Source organism: Macaca nemestrina, chromosome 11 (assembly GCF_043159975.1).
Source record: "Macaca nemestrina isolate mMacNem1 chromosome 11, mMacNem.hap1, whole genome shotgun sequence".
In the NCBI taxonomy this organism is placed as follows: domain Eukaryota; kingdom Metazoa; phylum Chordata; class Mammalia; order Primates; family Cercopithecidae; genus Macaca; species Macaca nemestrina.
Window position 1 is genome coordinate 42,125,999 of NC_092135.1, and position 18,952 is coordinate 42,144,950.

The 18,952-nt window shown below is 36.9% G+C and overlaps 1 protein-coding gene across 32 annotated transcripts in view; it reads right to left on the bottom strand.

Moving 5' to 3' along the window:
• LOC105492615 (glycosyltransferase like domain containing 1) overlaps positions 1-18,952 on the bottom strand; it is a 407,319-nt gene that overhangs the window by 321,535 nt on the left and 66,832 nt on the right. For 19 of the 32 annotated variants that reach the window (XM_071072710.1, XM_071072708.1, XM_071072698.1 and 16 more), the window contains one exon: positions 18,033-18,155. The exons of the other annotated variants lie outside the window; for them this stretch is intronic. The gene's annotated coding sequence lies outside the window, so the exon portion shown is untranslated. The remainder of the gene's footprint in view (positions 1-18,032; positions 18,156-18,952) is intronic. 32 annotated transcript variants of the gene reach the window in all.

Below are 18,952 nucleotides of genomic sequence, written 5' to 3' on the forward strand. Positions count from 1 at the left end.
CCAATTCACGTATCTATACTAGCGTTTGTTTGGCTGTTACTTTACCAGGGCACAAGACCACCTGAGATTCTGATAAAAACTACAGATCTTCTCCTCTGAAGAAGGCCTGAATATATATACATAGTTGTAAATAATTTCACAGAGTTCCCATGAATCCTAAGAACTCTTGCTAACTATAACAGGGACTCTCATATTTAAAAAATTAAATACATATTCCACACACACACATACACAGACACACATGCACACATGAGAAGAAATTTTACTTATGTCTATAGTGATATGTAAAGACATGCTTTTTTCATTGTTTTTATTATTCTTTTTAATTGTTTATGTCCCCAAGGGGTCCTGATGATCAATCAAGTTTGAGAGTCAGTGCTCCATAGGATTTACAGCACTGGTCTACAAAGAAAGGTGACTACTCAAGGCAATTATCTGGAGTGCATGGAAAAATATTAAAATTCTGTTTAAAAAAAAATTATAGAAATTGGGTCTTGCTATGTTGCCCAGGCTGCTCTCCAACTTCTGATCTCAAGCAATCTTCTCCCTTCAGTTTCCCAAAGTGCTGGGATACAGGCATGAGCCACCACATCCAGCCTAAAACTCAATGTTATTTTATTTTTATTTTTGTAGAGACAGGGTCTTGCTATGTTGCCCAGGCTGGTCTGGAACTCCTGGGCTCAAGTGATCTTCCCACCTCAGACTCCCAAACTGCTAGGATGACAGGCATGAGCCACCACGCCCGGCCTCTGTATTTGAGACTTTGTCAGTGTCCTCTTACACATCAGACCTAATCCAATCTAATCCTTTTTTTCTTTCTAATACTTCTATTTGTTTCAGAATTGACATGATGTATTATTACAGTCATACATATACATTGTTTATAGGTAAATAAAAATACATATTGTATGTGTTTTAAAAAATTTACTAATCATAAATTTAGATACTTCTTCAGGGAAACGACAGTGATAAACAATGCTCTGGATACACCATCAAGAACTGGTTAAGTTGTAGGGATTAACTGCAACGGTATACACTAGCATGGCCTAATACCTCCCATCAAAACCATGCCTGTAATGGTGTACCTCAGTATCATACTTCACACCCCTATACTCTTAATAGTTCATACACTTACATAACTTTCATAAAATATAGCAAGTCATTACATCAATACTTATAATTTTGGGAGTGGCACTGATTTACAATCATATTGTTATTTTTTAAAGTGTAAGCAGTAATGTATTATCAAGATATGGCACATAGTAAACATTTTATAAACAGGCATATTATGTATTTCAGTATTTCTCAAATCAGAAAAGTTCTAGTATGAAGTAAGGCAGACAATAGGTACCCACTAGCCACATGTACAGTACATGAAAAGTGGCTAGTACCACATGTTTAAATGATACTCTGGATATATTGGGTTAAACTAAACACATTATTAAAATTTATTTCAAATATTTATTTTTACTTTTTTTAACGTGGCTATGTTAAAAATTAAAAATTAAAATTATACACATGGCTTGCATTATATTTCTATTAGACAGTACTAGTCTACAGAACCGTAAAATAGATACTATACTTTATGAAAACTTTACCTTCATCCCAACTCCACCACCACCATAAATGTGTTCAAAGTAATATAAATAATTTACATTTGCAAAAGTTTTGCATGGATCTAGGTTTTAAGATATCAATTCAACAAGAATATATACTTTTCTTCTGATGGGCAAAAATGAGCCAACCTGATAGCCTGACAGGAATGTTGTATCCACACACCCTAATGCAAAACCGTGAAGTTAAAAAAGAGTTACAAGACATTCTTAAAAATCAAATTTATATACTATAAGCTACATAAACACAACAGGATCTATTTAGAGTCTTACACTGTTTTAATAATTGGGCTTCACCTACAAAATATTTTTTTTCTTTACTAGAGAACTTATTTCCTATCAACACTGCTGGATTGACATTTTCCCTTTCCCCTTTTGAAACTATCATCTCTTTTAAGAGAGCAAAGGTGCTAAATCAATATGTCCCATGCCCCTTTCCTTTTTGAAAGTTGTTGCAGATATAGAAGATTTGTCCTTAACACCCACCCAATCCCATTCTAGCACGTCATACAATACAAAAATGGCTAGAAAGCTAAAGTGTGCTTTTGCTAGACCTCCTTGCAACTAGTATCTGCATATGCCTGGGATTCCCAAAGAGAAACACTCCTAGGAAGCCAAAGGGAGAAAAAAGACATGGAAAGTCAGCATCAAACACAGGCAGATCCACCAATGATGGCAGGCAAGGTAATGATTCTTTCAGGGCCAGCAGCAAAAACTGAAGCTCTTCATTCGGTAGCTTCCAAATTTGAGCAGAGCATTAGGGTTCTGAGACCAGAAATGACGCAGCTCACTTAGTAAGACAGCTGAAAAGTGTGGTTCTAGCAGGAGTTGTACCTAGAAGCTCAGTCTATAGTCTTTTCCTTTTGCTACCTCAAAGACCTAGTAAACCATTACGCCTTAATAAATCCCCTTCTGCTTAAGTTAGCTCTAACATTTCTGTTGCAAGTAAGTTACTTAGCCTCTTGGTTTAGCCTCATGAGTTCTAAGTGCAAAGAGTGGAAGAAAACTCAATATGTATTAGGGATAACAGACACTGAAATTCTGTAGTATGAAAGGAAGGAAGGGGACACAGCAACATTTATTACAAAAATTACCATGCACCTACTATGGGCCAAGAGCTTTACATGTAGTCTCACTTAATCTCCACAATAACCCATCATGGTGAGTGTTTTCCTTTCTTTTTTTTTTTTTTAAGCTGATGAGAAATGGAAGAGAAACTAAGCAACTTGCCCAAGATGCACACCTCGTGACTGTTGGAGTAATGATTGATCAAGATCGGTCTGACTGTAAAGCCTGGGTTCTCTCTATCCCACATGTCTTTTACTGAGCACCACAGCCACAGTGCTCAGCATGCATGGCTAAATTATCCACCGTGCTGGAATCATCACAGAGCCAGGACAGCAATTCCTGAGAAGTGTCACCTAGACCATTAATATAGTATGCCCTGTAGAGTCAAGTGTGATGTTCAAATACAGAAATAACTAGATGATGATTATAATGACAATAGCACCCAACTACCATTTACTGAGTGCCTATGTTTAAAGTGTTTCATATACATTATTTCATTTAATCCCTTGAACATCCCAGTAACAAATGCACAGTAGGTGCTGCTTTCATTTTACAACAGAAGAAAACAAGATGTAGGGAGATTAAGAACTCTGCCAAAGATTACCGTTCAAGTCAAGTTCCGTGGCACAATTTGAACCCAAGTCTCTATGATACTCCAGTATGTGGGTGAGGATCACACCTTATATATATTTCCTCTTATCTTCTACAGGGCCAAACAAGGACTTTATGCAAATAAATATTCAATAAATCAGTGATTTTTACTTTGAAATTAGGGACATCAGATGCACATCAAAAAGGTTATGTAACTTCAGCAGTCTAGGCAGACACAGTGAAAAGACATAAAGGCCAATGTTTTCCAGGAAGAGGGAAAGGATCAGACCCGCCCTGCTTCCCTCACACTCTTCTAGCCTGCCCACCCTCTACTGCATCTCCTCACAGCAAGAAAAAAAAGAGCTACAGGCAAGTACTATAACTTGCTCTATCAACACTACTACACTGTTAGAAATTTCATATCACGCTGTCTTTAGAGAACTGTATGAAAGCAAGGAAATGCTATTGAACAGCCCTTCACATACCTGCCTTACACCACCTGGAGAGCTTCTTAAACAGATTCCCTGGCCTCATCTTTAGGAATTCTGATTCAGCAGGTTTGGGCTGGGGCTTGAGAAATGTGCAAATCTAACAAGCTCTGATACTAACACTGGACCACACTAGTTTCAATTCTCATCATCCTAAAACTTATCGAACTTTGTCCACCAAGTTCGGCCACCAAAAAGTAACTCATGACAATTAGGAAGATGGTATTCACCTCCTCCTTGGTATACACCATGGCTTTGTAATGGAGATATAAGCAAGTCTGAAAACAGCCAAAATGTTCCCAGAGCAGGGGCTAGGGAGTATACATAATCTACATCCAAATAATCAATGGGCCCTCAATGAGTCAAGCAGACATTTATAACTATCAGTGACACAATTATATGCATTTGTTAGAAGTTGTGGCAAGGGAGCAGGGCTGGGGGAAGGTAATAAGATTTGAAAAAATGTACTAAGTGTATGTGGGAACTCAGCACAAAGAGAAAATGTTGCCCTAGACTGGTACAAAACCTTACTTTTTGGTAATAAATGGCCCAATTCTTTAGTAAAATAACAATAGCATATATTTCCCAAATAAACACTACTACTGTTAGCAGCATAAAAAGTATTCAGTGTATTTCTAGATGATGATACTGAGCTACAAAAGGCCAAGAAAACCCAAGACAGCACATACCCAAAGATGGAGTCACTGTTCTTTTTTATTTACTAACAGACAATGAAACTTACTTATTTAAATATCATGATGACAAACCCACCCATATACAGAAATAGAAGCTTGTGCTGTTAAACAACTCAAAATATGGTTCCAAACCACATGTGCTGGGTTACAGAAAAAGTCGTCTCCTAAAGCCAAAACACCATCATTTAAAATTACACACTAGCAAAATCAACAGCATAGAGGCAGCCTTCCATTAAACAAAAGGCAGTGCATGATTTTGTTTTTGTTTGTTGTAATTTGATTGACATCAGGGCACTTGAAGTCCACACCAAGATACCGTATCAAAAATAAAAAAAAAGAAAAGAACCATAAAGAAAAAGAAACTGATAAATTTGCCATTAAAATTCAGAACTTCTACAGAATAGAAGACCTCATAAACAAAGCGAGTAACTCTACAAACCGGAAAAATGTATTTCTCCCACACATAACCAATAATGGTGTAAATGCAGATGCTAAGGAGAAAAAGTCTACAAATCAATAAGAAAAGGACAAATGACCCAAAAGAAACAGGTAAAAAAACATGAACATGTAATCCACAGAGAAAGAAAATCTTAAATGATCAATAAACACATAAAAAGATGCTCAGTTAAACAATGAGCAGAAAAATGCATATTAACACAACCCTATGAAATTCATACCTACCAGAATATTTTTTTTTAAAGTCTAACAATATCAATGTTGCCTGGGAGATAGTGAAACAAGAATTCTCTTACACTTTCAGAGAACGGAAGAATTCTCTTCACTTCCAAATTGCTGACCAACTTGGCAATATCAGCTAAAGCTCAGAGATTCTACTTGCTACAATCTAATAATTCTATCCCATTATATATCATCAGAACTAGAGAAATTCACAAGATACACAAAATATTTATACAAGACTCTCCACAGCAGCATTGTTACAGCAGAAAAAAATGGAAAATAACCTAAATGTCCAGCAATTACACAAAAGATACACTATAATCATACAACTGAATATAATAAAGCCCTAAACATTCACTGAACTATAGTAGTGATATTATGGGCTGAACTATGTCCCTCCAGAATTCATATGTTGAAGCCCTAACATCTAATACCTCAGAATAACTGTATTTGGAGGCGGGGTCGTTAAAGAGGTGATTAAGTCAAAATGAGGACATTGGAGTGGGTGAGTCCTAATCTAATTTGACTAGTGTCCTTATAAGAGGAAATGTCCTTATAAGAGGAACCTGGGATGCTTGTATATAGATCAGAGAGGACCATATAAGCAAGGTGAACAACTGCATAGCCAGGAAAGAGACCTCAGAAGAAAGCAAACCTGCCAACACATTGATCTTAGAATTTCAGCCTCCAGAACTCAGAAAATAATTTTTTTTCTTTTTTTTCTTAACTTTTATTTTAGGTTCAGGAGTACATCTGCAGGTTTGTAATTTCTGTTCTTTAAACCACTTCATCTGTGGTATTTTGTTATGGCAGCGTAGAAAACTAACACAACTTAAACATTCAAAAGAATCACCTGGAAGGCTTGTTAAAACACAGATTGCTGGTCCTTACTCTGAGTTTCCATTCACTAGGTCAGGAGTGAGGCCTAGACAGGACTAGCTTCACAGCTACCAAGCACGGAAGGACCCTGCGCCTGGTTTAATGCTCTGCTGTCACCATCTTGACATTATTAATAGTTTCTAAACATGGGGCCCAGCATTCTCATTTTGTACTAGATGGCACAATTTATTTTTTCAGTCCTGGCCTGAGAAGCTGTATTTTTAATAAGTGCCCAAGTGATGCTGAGATTGCTGGTCAGGGACCACATTCTGAAAATCACTAAACTAGAGCAATATTTATTTTAACCTAAATAAGTCAAAAAATACAATATTGGTGAAAAAAGAATAAGTTTCAGAGGGATAGGTACAGATATCATTTGTATGGGGTTTTTACTATTGATATATGCATATTAAATAAATGTATAAAAACAACCACAGGCAATGCAAACACCTATTTGCTGCCTCTGAGGCTGGGGAAAGGAGAATGGAATTAGGCATCAGCATCACAGAGATCCTCCCTTCCATCTATAAAGCTCTATTTAAGACATTAAAAAGGTAAAAACTGAACTAAACATGGTGTGAATTAATAGGAGATACATGTATTGGCTTCTGTCCCTGGTTCCTCACAGAGAACTCCTAAATCCCTTGGAATTTCCAGGGCGATAGGAGCATCTTTTTTTCTAATGAGGCAACTCTTGGTGGGCTCCTGGATGATCAACAGAAAGACCAAGCCATGATTAGAAGCTTGGAACCTTCAGTTCCACCCCAATCCCATCCTATGCAGAGGGGAAAGGGAATAGATAATGAGTTAATCAGTCATGCCTACCTGATGAAGCCTCGAGAAAGATCCCTGAACTAAGGGGTTCGGAGAGCTTCTGAGTTGGTGAATACATCTATGTGCTTAGAGTGGCACACCGCAACTCCATAGGGAAAGAAGCTCCTGCGCTCAGGACCCTTCCAGACCTCATCCTACATATCTCTTCATCTGGCTGATGTGGCTGTTCATTTGTATCCTTTATCATATCCTTTCTGAATAAACTGGTAAAAGTATTTCGCTGAGTTCTGTGAGCTGCTCCCAAGAAGGTGCTGGTGGGCACCTCCAATTTGTAGCTAAGTTGGACAGAAGTTGAGGATAGCCTACTACTTGCGATTGGTGTCTGAAGTGGGGGATAATCTTGTGGGATCAAGCCCTTAACCTGCAGGATCTGTCACCATCTCCAGGCAGATAATGTCAGAGCTAAGTTAAATTGTAGGATAACCAGTTGGTGTCAGACAACCAGTCAGAGAGGGAAAAGCCCCATACACATTTTGATGACCAGAGGTGAAGTATTCTGTGCTGAGTTTGAACATAGAAGAAAACAGTTGTTTTTTCCTATTATACACATGGCAAAAAAAGGTTCAGATCTGACAGACCTAGGAAAGAGTTACATTGTATTGTACTTGTCTGTGAATTTAAAACACTTGAAAAAAATTGTAAAGGGAAATAAATAAACCTTAATTTTTATATAACCTGAATAAGGCCTAGTAAAATACTCCATTTGAAATTAAAATTTTGCCACTGAGAAGAATTTCTTAAATTCTATTTATGAAACAGCCCCTTCAGAATAACCAAAATATGGTTACTTGAAGTTTGACAATCATAATATTAAAAACTAAATGGATATATATCTACTTTAAATGCACAACACACTCTAAAAATAACTAAAAGATGATGAAAATTAAGTTACCAAAAATGAGAACTACCATCCATTGAAAAGAATAACTGTACCGTGCAGGTTAGTGTGACTCTAGTATGTCTTTCATACAAAATGAAAAAAATAAATTTTAAACTGTTTATAAAGGGATAAAATATACTGGGTGATGAAATTTCTCCAAACCTAAAGAAAATATATTGAAAAAATTATATCCCTAACATATAGAAAATCTATTTGAATTAAAATGAAAGAAACGAATACCAAATATTAGAAAGAAAATTTTAATCTAAGATAGCATAAATGCAAATTTTATAAAGGATACTTTTAACTGTCAAATTAGACAACTTTGTTTACAAAAACAAATAATCATACTGCTATTCTCATTTTAGTAGAGATATAAAATGGTAATACTTCGTGGAAAGAAATATAACACATTAATCAAAGACCTTAAAATATTCACATACTTTTATTTAGTAATGATCGTTCCAGAAATACCTCCTACGGAAAAAAATCAAAATAAAGACAAAAAATATTCATGTACAAACATATTCATCACAACATTATGTCTAGTAGAAAAAAACATGAAAATCTTAAAATGGTATGATACATCTACTTGATAAATAAAATTTAAAGACGTGAGAAATTACTATAATTAAGTAAAAAAGGAAAGTTATTAAGTTATACATTATGATATTGACCATGGATAGCTGTAATATTTTAAAAAACTGAAAGGAAATATGACAAAACATGAATAGTCTGCCTGAGTAATGGAATCATAGTGATTTGTTTCCTCAATTTATTTTCTATAACATGTATGTCACTTCAACAATTATTATAGAAAAATAAAAATAGAAGAAAATTCGCATTTTTCACTAAATATAAAACATGTAAAACTAAGGTATTAAGGCATTTATTAAAGTACCTTAACTAACTGTTCATTATTTTAATAAATCTTTGAAACATTCATTTCCATAAAAAGGTGTTAGGCGCCAGACACAGTGGTTCATGGCTGTAATCCCAACACTTTAGTCGGCCATGGAGTGAGGACTCCTTGAGTCCAATAGTTCAAGACTAGCCTGGGCAACACGGCAAGACCTCATCTCTATAAAAAAATTTTTAGGCCAAGCACAGAGGCTCACGCCTATAATACCAGCACTTTGGGAGGCCCACCTTTTTTTTTTTTTTTAATTAGCTGGATGTAGTGGAGCACTCCCATAGTCCCTGATACTCAGGAGGCTGAGGTGGGAGGATCACTTGAGCCCAAGAGGTCGAGGCTGTAGTACACCATGATCATGCCACTGCACTCCAACCCAGGCAAAACCCTGTCTCAAAAAAATAAAGAAAACAAAGGAAAAAAAAGTTGATTGGTAGCTGGTAAGATATAATGTACCTTTCAAAATGGAAACATATTCTTCCAGAATTCCTTCTTAGGTTTTTCTCTACTCTAAATCCTTCCAGTCACATGCACCTATATTTGGTCTAACTTCTAAGTATCTAAATATCCTAAATAAGTTTCTTAACTTTATCATTCTGGATCATTATAAATTTAACATTTAACTCATGCGCTTTCATCAACCTGCCTAATGACAATATCTGAGACCCCCGGACCTCCCATTCACCGAAAGGTTCCCTTTAAACGTATCTCTGTTTTACAAAGCAGATCTATAAGGAAGGGATCATCACCTTGACTTTGTAGATGAGTAAATTCAGAGAGGTTAACTGTCCCTATGTCACACAGCTAGAAAGCAGCAGAACTATGACTTGAACTCTGATGATTCAACTGCAATACATCACACCATTTTTCAGTACAGCTAATATAACATAAAATGCTGGGTTTTGCCATTTTAACCCTGCCCCCTAAGGGTTCTAGAGTTCCAGAAAAAGATACAATTACAAAGAAAATGTAATTGAAGGAGCTTTCCATTAATCATAGGAAAGTATTTTAATCTGTCTCCTATTTTCTACATTTAACTATTGAGCATTTTGGCCCCACAAAACTGAATCAATCTGAGGCCAGAAATAAGAGAATATAGATCATCAGGTAAAATGATGTAGCCAACTATTTTCCAAGAACAACCACAGCAATATTTTCAGTCCCTCACGCCCTTCTAGTAGCTTGTTACTCTCTCATCCAGAGGTGGAGACAATTTTCCCTCCAGCATGAATTTAGCAGGCCTTTCTATCAAGCAATAAAGTATCTTGGAAGTAGTACCGTGTGACTTCCAAAAGTAAACTATAAATAGACAATATAGGTCTCCGCAGCTCCTTACTCTCCTTCCTCTCCCCCTTAGAAGCTAGCCAACACACTAAGAAGATGCTCAGGCCACATGTAAATGTTCAAGCCAGTATCCAACCACTGTAGGTGTGCATGAGTAAGCCCTCAAATGATTCTGGCCCTCACCTTTGAGCCACATCATCTAATTATGCCAAACGAACCCTTCCAAATTAGAGACTCATGAGCAAAATACATGTTGTCCTAGTTTTAAGCCATTAAGTTTTGCAGCAGTTTGTCAATAGCAATAAATAAAGCAGGTATCTTAGGCTATACTCACAGCAAGTTAAAGAATTCAGTGGTTATTTCCAGTAAATTTATATGATAATTTTTCTGCAATTATCCTCCTTGTAAATTAGCTGAACCACAGCTTATAACGCCTTTGACTTGGGGTTGGTCTCTGCAGATTTAAGCATTCTGAGCTGCTTGATTCCCCTTTTAGAGTCAAACTACATACCTTGTTGAAATTAAGTATCCCCTTAAAGATGAGTGTTAACAACTTTTCAGGGGTGAGTTCTAAGCAAGGATGCCAAGAAACTCCCTTCTAAAAGACAAAATCATGGCATCTATGTTTTGGTTTACATCATAAAAGACACTTGTAGAAAGACGTGCAGTTACCAATGCTCTCCCAGAGTATAATATTTCCAAAAAATATTTTAACAGAGAATGCAGAGTAAATCTGGAGGACAACTCCACAGATTTGAGTGAAGAAAGGAAAAAATGGTATCACGCTGCACTCCTAATGCAGACATCTGTACTCTGCAGATTTGTCCACTGGTTTAGGCCAGTGTACTGTTTACTGATTGCTTTGACTTTCATTAATTTTTTATACTTCACATGTAATTTCTAATCAACTTAGCTGAAAGAAGTGACAAATTCTTTTTCATACAAATGTAACAATTTTCCCCTCTAGAAAACATTTCAATGATGAGGTTTGCATGAAGCCAACTTAAAAGCAAATAGAACAGAAAAACTGAAAACAGTTCACTTTACAGCTTTCAGGAAGAAGTTTTAGGGTGGTAGTGGCCAATGTCATATTAAAAGTTAGCCAAGGTTGGTTGCAGAGATTATTGATAAAAAGGTATTATATGAACATAATATGTAAGTTTTTGATGGCTGGTAATCAAACCTCAGGCTGGTAATCAAACACAAATTCTATAAAGATTAGAGAAAAAAAAAAGAAAAACACTTTGTTTCTTAGGCACGGTTTGCATTAGTATGAGACCTTTTAGACAGCATAATGAAGACCAATCTGTTCCTTCCTCCTAAACCTAGATCTATCTCAGCTTTAACCTCCCAATAAAGCCTTATTCAGGGTCACAGGATAGAAGAGACTAGCATCCTCACCACTGGCAAAGTAAAATTCCTATATTCTCCTTGATTAACTTTTTGAACATACAGTATATGTACACCAGGTTATTTGCTAAAATTGATGTCATTTATTATAGAGTTCACTGCCAACATTATTTATTTATTTATTTTTCATTTATTTATTTATTTATTTTGAGATGGAGTCTCGCTCTGTCGTCAGGCTGGAGTGCAGTGGTGCGATCTCGGCTCACTGTAACCTCCATTTCCCAGGTTCAAGAGATTCTCCTGCCTCAGCCTCCCAAGTAGCTGGGATTACAGGCACACACCACCACGCCCAGCTAATTTTTGTATTTTTAGTAGAGATGAGGTTTCACCATGTTGGGGTTTCACCATGTTGGCCAGGATGGTCTCAATCTCTTGACCTCATGATCCGTCCGCCTGGACCTCCCAAAGTGCTGGGATTACAAGCGTGAGCCACCGAGTCCGGCAGCCAACACAATTTATATCCAATCCTTTGATGAAAATAATATTCTTGAATTACATCAACTTCAGACTAAAAAATGGAAAATGAATCCAAAAGTTTACCTGTTATCCCCCCTTCTTTGAAAGGGAACAAAAAAACTATCACAAAAATGACAATCTTTCTATAAAAATTTAAAGAACAATGGAAACCAAAGGCTTAAAAATATACTTTTTACAATTAAATGTCAGGGTGATTCTGTCCTTTACAATTCATATCTGTTGTATAAACACTATGGAATCTAATAAGTTTTAAGGGCTCATTTGAATTAATATGAAATAAACAGTTGAAAACACTAAAAACATTAAAGCACACTGGTTACAGGAGCATGTTTTCAAGACAGGAAAAACTACACTACTCAACAAGGGAGTGGCAAGTGAGAGTGGTTAAAGAAATTCCAACAATTCTTACTACAAAGAAATGTTTACATTAAAACAGAGGTCATCCAAAGCCTGAAAACTTCTTTTTTGTTGTTATTGTTCATCTGAATGAGAATATCCCTGGAATTGGCAACAGATCCCACCACACCCTACTGTATACTACTTGGATATTTCAATGTTCCATGAAGAATTTGAGTTAGTGAAATCTACTGTAGACCCAAAGACTGAGGAAGAGACCATCTGTTTTATACATTACTATACCCTAAGCCCCTGGTGCAACTACATACATACAAAATACGTTTGTTGAATGAATTAGAGGGAGGGATATAGATAGGGGGAAACAAAAAGGAAGGAAGAAAGAGAACAGATGCCCTGCTGTAAACGTAAGTAAACAGAAGATTCAAACTATATTAAGAAAATAGAATTGTTGGCCAAGAAAACTATTTTTTTTTTTTTTTTTTTTTTTTGAGATAGAGTCTCGCTCTGTTGCCTAGGCTGGAGTGCAATGGTGCGGATCTCAGTTCACCGCAAGCTCCACTTCCCGGGTTCACGCCATTCTCCTGCCTCAGCCTCCCGAGCAGCTGGGACTACAGGCACCCGCCACCACATCCGGCTAATTTTTTATATTTTTAGTAGAGACAGGGTTTCACTGTGTTAGCCAGGATAGTCTCGATCTCCTGACCTTGTGATCTGCCCACCTCAGCCTCATAAACTGCTGGGATTACAGATGTGAACCACCGCGCCCAGCCAAGAAAATTATTTTCAGTCATATTTCCTAACCCTTAGTAAGTCAGAACCTTGGCATTTATTTCCCTCTGAAAATCATCTAGAAAACATTGAGCAGAGGCTCAAAATGCTGCTAAAGCTCAAACGTGTAGAACGTGAGAACATGTGCATAAAACAACTAAGAACAAAAGATATAGTAAATGAAACAAGAAAATTAAAATGCTACACTAGAAAATAGCTATTTACTGGTGTAAGAAGCATCCAGTGGGGATGGTGAGGGCCAGGGGAGAAAATAGCTGCTTAACCCAAAAGACAGCAGTGATGGAGGAATAAAGAAAGACAAAAGAAATAAGACACACAGATTATAAGTAGTAAAATGGCAATTGTAAATCTTGCCTTATCAGTAATTACATTAAAGGCTAATGGATTAAACACTAACCAAAAGGCACACACTGGCAGAATGAGTAAGAAAACACAATCCTACTATGTGCTATCTACAAGAGACATACTTTATTTTCAAAGACACAATAAGCTGAAAGTAAAAGAATGGAAAAAAATATTGTACTGTTAAAAAGTATAGTCTAAAGCTACCCCCTTACATACATTAAGTTCAGCCTAAAGGTTTCTCCGTACATAGCGAACTGTAACTCAACTGGATGTGTAAACAGACTGTAACCTATTCTTGTATCAATCACCAAGTTTCAGCCAATCAAAGACAGCCAACTGTTGAAACTGTGTTCAAATAAGGCACACCCAGCTGTAACCAATCCAACTGTTTCTGTACCTCACTTCCGTTTTCTATATGTTATTTTTTTTTTTTTCTGTTCATAAATTTTCTCCAATTCAGCAGTACAAAGTCACTCTGAACCTATTCTGGCTGGGGGCAAAGGGGATGGAACAGAGGGTCCTGCTCTATTCAGGAATCGTTCTTTACTCAAACTCTGTTATATTACAGTTGCTTAGTCCAAGCTTTCTCTCACACCCCATATTCAATCTGTCATAATACCCCAATGCTCTACTAATAACATATATATCCAATACTAGCCATTTCTTCTCACTTATACTGCCACCCTACTATCCAAACTTGCACCAACTCTGGCTAATGCCTGGACAATTCCATCATCCTCCTTTCTGGTCTCTCTACCTTATCCCCATTGTCTATTTTCATCCCAAAGGCTAACATCCTTTTGAAGTGTAGATAAGATCACTCTGCTTAAAATCCTCTGGCTTTCCATATCAATGCATATAAGTCAGAACCCTGTCAATGGTTTAGAAGGCCCTACCCAATCTGCCCATGCTCACTGTATGTCCTCTCAGACCTCATTTCCTAGGTCACCCCATTACAGACACACCGTCCTCTTTTTCAACCTAAATACAACAGACGCACATGTCTTTGTCAACAATGTTCTCCTAGCAGATATCCTCATGGATTATTCCCTCACCTCCTTCAATTCTCTCCTCATTTTATCAGCTTCTTATTGAAGCCTTTCCTGATCACCCTATTGAATACTGCCACCAGACCCCCATACCTCTCCCAATCCCCTATATATTGCTTTATTAACTTCCTAGGGCTGCTATAACAATGTACCACAAACTGGGTGGCTGATACAACAGAAATGTGTTATCTCATAATTCAGGAGGCTAGAAGTCAAAGATCAAGGTGTCAGCAGGGTTGGTTCCTTAGAAGGGCTGTGAGGGAGAATCCGTTTCAAGTCTCTCTCTCAGCTTCTAGTAGCCTCAGGCAATCCTTGACTTGTAAACACTGTTCTCTAGTATCTTCACATAGTCGTCCCTCTATAAACGTCTGTGTCTAAATTTCCCCTTTTTATAAGGACACCAGTCATATTAGATTAGGGCCTGCCCTAACAATCTCATGCTAACCTGATTATCTCCAAAATAAAGTCTGTGAAAATCTCATATCCAAGTAAGTTCACATTTTGGGGTACTAGGGGTTACGACTTCCACATTTCTTTTTGAAAGGGGATACAGTTCAACCCATAACAGCTACTACAACCACAGAGGAAGCTGAGAGGGAGCAAAACTTGGTACAAATGGACAACAGTCAGCACAGGCCCAGCCCATGATAATTGTTTTGTGCCTTCACCCTTTATTCAGGTACTCCTTCCATATTAGGTTCACAGTCTACCCAAATGTTAGGCTTTGCCTCTAGTTTTCAGCTCTGTGCTCATATGTTTAACCTGAAGCTAGAATGTGACTTTTATAGCTCACCCTTTAACTCTTCTCCATCGAATCACTTTACCACTATATCACTTAATTCTGGACCCCTGGCAAGCTGCAGTCTCTCTTTTAAACCAGTTGGCTCTTAGCTCAGGTAAGCCAGCACTGGGGACATCATTTTTCTACCACATGAGTTTGAAACAATGCATTCTTATTATCCGTACTTAATGATGCAGTCTTGACAATTCTCCTACCTTAATCTCATATACACACCCTTCTTTTCACTCCTATTTTTACTACCACAAATTCAAGTTCATACTACCACTTGTTTGAATCATTAAAATAGTCTCCCAGTTGGCTACCATGCCTCTACAGTATTACTTTCTAATCCAAGAAACCAACTGCTTTGGAGATATTCCTGAAATTCAGCCTGATTGCCTTGTTCTCCCACTTAAAAGAGATGAAACATGCAGGTTCAAATGAACATTTGGTTTGAATTCTAGCTCTGACAACTACTTGTCACAAGACCTTGGGCAAGTTATTTAGCTCCTCTGAGCATTAGTTTTTCTCTAAAATGAATATTGTAATATCTACTACAAACAACAGGAGTAGTTATGAATATATCAGAGAACACATTAAAGATGGTCTGTTACCTTCTAAGGCTGTCCACTGCCTAACAAGTAAGATCTGCACACCCTTACAAGATAATCAAACCCAGTTTTGGAGAGTCCAGTCTAATCACCGATGGCTCCCCCTCAGTTCCTATGCGAGACCACTAGAGACTCTTCAATCATACAAGGCATTTAAGACTCTCTTTTCTTGTGTTATCTGCTCAGCCTAAAATACCTTTTCCCAAATCTTCCCCCATCATTTTTCTAACAGTTACTTAAGGCCCAGCTCAAGTATCATTATCTTTTAAGAACTGACTAATACAATCTTTTTTTTTCAGCTGAGTTTTATTTGTGCTTCTCTTATACCATTTATTCAGGTTACTTACACACTAGTCTGTCTTTCTTATTAGGGCTGGGACTATGTGTTTTATCCACTATATTACTCAGTACTCTGTACTACAAACAGAAGCATTAAAGAAAAATAATAGTGACACTTAGAATTCTAAGATTAATTTCCAATACTATTTACAAAATTTATCCCAAAAAATTTATGTAGTCACCTACCCTATCTACATGTTTACAATGGAAATTGAGTATGTTCAATAAACTGGGACATGTCTAAAGGAAGATATAACTTAAATTATATAATTGAAACAGAAAGAAGAAATAAGACTTTTATGTCTGATGCATGGGGAATAATATGATTTTAATAACAGTTAGTCCTATCAATTCAAAAGGATAAACCTTGTCACTTTATTTCATTTTAAAAGATAATTTTCACAAATTATCAAATAATTCAATTTCAGAAACACTCAAACATAACAAGTGATCATATACATGTTCAAAATGTGGCACCAAGCTACATACCAATAAAATTTTGAAGATATTTTATTAAAAAAATCATATTTGATCACTTCTGCCAGACTGGAGTATATATGTAATTCTTAAATAGTAAACAGGAGAAGAAATAAATAAGCAAATCATAAACTAAAAAGGAATGATCAAATAGTCGACTCCAGTATTCAAACATAAATTAACATTCTGAGTGAATAAAAAAGACTGCATTATGGCTTTTTTGTCACACATCTATTCTAGAACATACAAGAAGAGAAAAACCATAGAGATGCATGTAGTATACAGATACAAGCAGGGCCACAGTGAAAGAATGGCTACAAAGATGAGAAAGAGAGAGTGGGAAGCACCTGCTTCCAATTTGTCTAATATACACTGTAAATAGTACCTGCTTCCTTGACTGGAAAAGCTCTAAGAGAAAACTGCTCCACTGCATTAGAATGCATGCATATATATGCTTATACTCTCATGTAGCTGTACTGAAAGATATCATATGGGTCTCAAAATTCAGGCAGGGCAAATCTCAGTAACAAGATCACACAATAACCTATCCATGGTAAGGCTCTAAAGATAAGGATAGATTTGAACATAACTCTAAACATTATTTTAAGTCCTCCCCATGTCCACACAGCATGCATTTCAAACTGGACCAAGTAAAGACTCCAACACTGTCTAGAGAGAAAAGCAGTGGTTTTGCTGTGGGGATATCATCTCTCCAGGTATTGAATCCCTGACCTCTCTCTTAGCGTAATAACTAATTATCTCATATTTTAAAATAATCAATGCATATATATATGTAACAGATTTAAGCTATAAGAAGAGTACAAATATTTTCCATCTATGTGCAGTAAAAAAGATTACTTGCAGGCAAGTTTACTGAGTATCTGTCTCTTTTGGCTTTTTAATTCCCAGGAATGTTTGAGCTGACCATTAAGACTTTGCTACTAAGTTCAATTCTCAATGCTTCATCTCTTAATGGACTACACAATGGCCCTATTTTATATCATTAACCTCTCTGTGGGCCTGATGAACTAAGGGCTCTCTCCACAGAAATATCTATTTAAAAGTACATATAAATATAAGATTTTTGCCAATGGAGAATTTTTGTCTTAGAAGCTGTCCTAACATCTGAACGTTGCTTACCTTGCTTACTTTCTCCAAAACCCTCCGGAAATCTATTTCCAGAGCCTAAGTTTGTATACTAATTCCTCCCATTTCCACCACTTAGCAGGGTAAAATGCCCTTCCTGCACTATTTCTTTATAATCCTGTAATTCTCTTACAAATTAAATGACTGTATGCATTATGCTGTATTATTTTAGTTGATTTCCTATCAACTAGAAGTGTTCACTCTGAACTCCAGCTTCTCTCAATGCACCCTGTTGCATCCTGCCACAAGGCCTTTGCACCTGCTGCTCCCACTGGTATGCCCTTCAGACAGCAACTAAGGCTCACTTCCTAAGGGAAACCTTTCTTACCTGACCAGAGCAGGTTCTTTTCTGATGCTCTCAGACATCATTATTTTTTTTCTTCCCCTCTGGAATGAGAGCTCCTTAAGGCCAGAAACTGTGTCAGGTCCCTTTCTATATATCCAGCAAGTCCTAGGGCAAAAATGGTATTCATTAAGTCTCCATCAATCAAAACCATAGGTTGACAATTATTGAAGCCAGGCAACTGGTACATGCAGAGTAGGGGAGGGAGGGTGTTTCATTCTGTGTGTGTGTGTGTGTGTGTGTGTGTGTGTGTGTGTGTGTGTACCTGAAATTTGTTTAACACTGGGGGAAAAACTCTTTGTGAAAAAGAGACTTATAGCTATATATAAGTAATCTTCAATAAGTAAAAGAGTCTATAAACAAACTGAACTTGTTCAGTTTTGCCACTGAGAACTAGTATCAATGAGTAAAATCCAGAATTTTGGCTTCACATAAGAAAGAATTCTCCATTACTTAAAAGTGTCTGGAAATAAAGCTGGTTCCAAAGAAGAAAGGGAGGACTCTGCCACTGGGGTAGTTATACTCAAGCAGTTGGATCATCAGTGGATTCCTAGTTAGGGGATTAAAGGACCAAATGGGAAAAAGGAACTTGAAGAAATCTTCAAATCTTTTGAATATCTGAAAACAAAGTTTATTGTCTTAAAATAGATATACGGAAGTCAATATAATGATACACAGAAGTCAATATAAAAATAATTATTGATTTCACAGTTTGTATAAAGTATATATAAAGAATGAAGTTTTTACTTAAAACTAATCTCCTTGAAAGCCTTATCTTGCAGGTGTTCACTCTGCACTCCAGCTTCTCTCAATGTGCCCTGCTGCATCCTGCCACATGGCCTTTGCACATGTTGCTCCCACTGGCGCCCACCACCACGCCCGGCTAATTTTTGTATTTTTAGTAG